Raw genomic sequence first — 2,099 nt, 5'->3', positions numbered from 1 at the left:
AAAGTACCCAAGGAGCTAAAGGGAACTGCAACCCCATAGGTGGATCATTATTATGAACTAACCAGTACCCCAGAGCTCTTGTCTCTAGCTGCATTTGTATCAAAAGATGGCCTAGTAGGCCATCACTGGAAAGAGAGGCCCATTGGACTTGACAACTTTATAATTCCCCAGTACAGGGGAATGCCAGGGCCAAGGGTTGGGGGTGGGTGGGTAAGGGACTGGGGGGGGGAGTGTATTGGGGACTTTTTGGATAGCATTGGAAATGTAATTGAGGAAATTACCTAATTAAAAAAAAAAGAAAAGGAAAATAATCTTGTAAAAGTTGCTAAAACACTGATGGAATTATACAAGAGACACATTAGATTCATCCTAGACAAGTAGGATGAATGTTATTTATGCAGACAAGAAGATACAGAAAATCAGTTATTGAATAAAAGTCAGTCACAATTCTTAGTATACAGGTTATAAAAGGGGGGTGTACTATTGTTCTCACAAAACTTGCCATCAATTCATCTACTAAGAACTGTACAGCAATATTCACAATATCAAAATGCTATCAATGTTCTAATGAAAGAGATTTAAAATATTTATTAAGAAAAATGTCCACATTCTCCACTTATTCTCTTAGTTCTAGCTACTGAAATTACATGTATGAATATTTTAGTAGTCGAATTTTCCTGTTCATTTAGCCCCTGCTGTCATATATTGCTTCATAGGAATCCTTCTAATCACTCATCTATGTGACCTTGCCATTGGAAGCCTCTGTCATATCCTTTATAGGTTCTATTTGAACCTGACATCATCATATGTAGTTGTTTTCTACATTAACTATCTCCATAGTAATCTTATTTTCTTCAGATCATCACCATGTTTATTGCTCTGTGCTATATGAGTTGCTAGAATGCTAGATTATATGGAATAGTTTTTGTAACCACAGAAAGTTTGGAGGTGAAAATGCCATTTTAACTTAGAAATTGCCTATAGACCTATTTGAATCTAAAATTTTTCTAAATAATTCATGAATTATATTAGAAATCACTTAGACATTCTCTAACCACCTCTCCTCTCAGATTCATCAGACCATCTGAGTCTGAAGGTACAGGTTAGCTTTCTTCCCTCCCCCACACCTTCCCTGTTTGCTGAGTCATTTGGGGCATGCCAAGCTGCCCTAAGCAGCCTGCTATCCCCTCTGGGCATCCATTCTCCTCCTTCCACCTCTTTGCCCACCTTCACCAGACCTGAGAAGCTTGAAACATACAGATTAGCTTCCCTTCCCCCACTTATCCTCACTACTTGCTGAGTCCTCTGGGACACACCAAAAGCTGCCTGAGAAGCCTGCTAACCTAGGCAGACTTCCATTCTCCTGCCACCTCTCTGCCTACTTTAGTTGGACCTGAAGCTACTGAACCATACAGACCTGCAGTTCCAGAATCATAAAGCCAAAGGATACCCATCAGAAGTCTGCTACAACAGGACTATCAAGGCTAACCCCCTCACAGTAACTACAACAAGAATATCCAGGGACCAAAGCCATCCAGATGGGTAAAGGACCTCAAAAGAAAACAATTTTAAAAAGCTGGACAGTTGGAGCAGGAACTTATAGAGCCCACCTCCAGCAGGAAGACAGGACATCAAGTGAGGCAGAAGGGGGCCATTCCACAGTCACAACTCTGATCCATAATTGTTCCTGTCTGAAAGAATTACATGGATGGAAATGGAAAGGACCCTGAGGAAAAGAAGGTCCAGCAACAGGCTCAAAGTGGGATCCAGCACAAGGGGAGGTCCCAAGGCCTGACACTATTACTAAGGCTATGGAGCACTCACAAAAACTGACCTATCCTGACTGCCCTGAAAGATCCAAAAAACAGTTGAAAGAGTCAGATGGAGATATTTGCACCTAAACAATAGACAGAAGCATCTGATGCCTGTTGTTCAATTAGGGAAGGCTGAAAGAAGCTGAGAAGGGCCATCCTGTAAAAGGACCAGCAGTCTCAATTAGTCTAGACCCCTGATATTTCTCAAACACTGCACCACAAAACAGATAGCATACACTAGCAGATATGAGGCCCCCAACATACATACAGTAGAAGACTGTCATG

The sequence above is a fragment of the Mus caroli genome, chromosome X, assembly GCF_900094665.2.
Source record: "Mus caroli chromosome X, CAROLI_EIJ_v1.1, whole genome shotgun sequence".
In the NCBI taxonomy this organism is placed as follows: Eukaryota; Metazoa; Chordata; class Mammalia; order Rodentia; family Muridae; genus Mus; species Mus caroli.
This window is presented reverse-complemented; position numbering follows the sequence as displayed.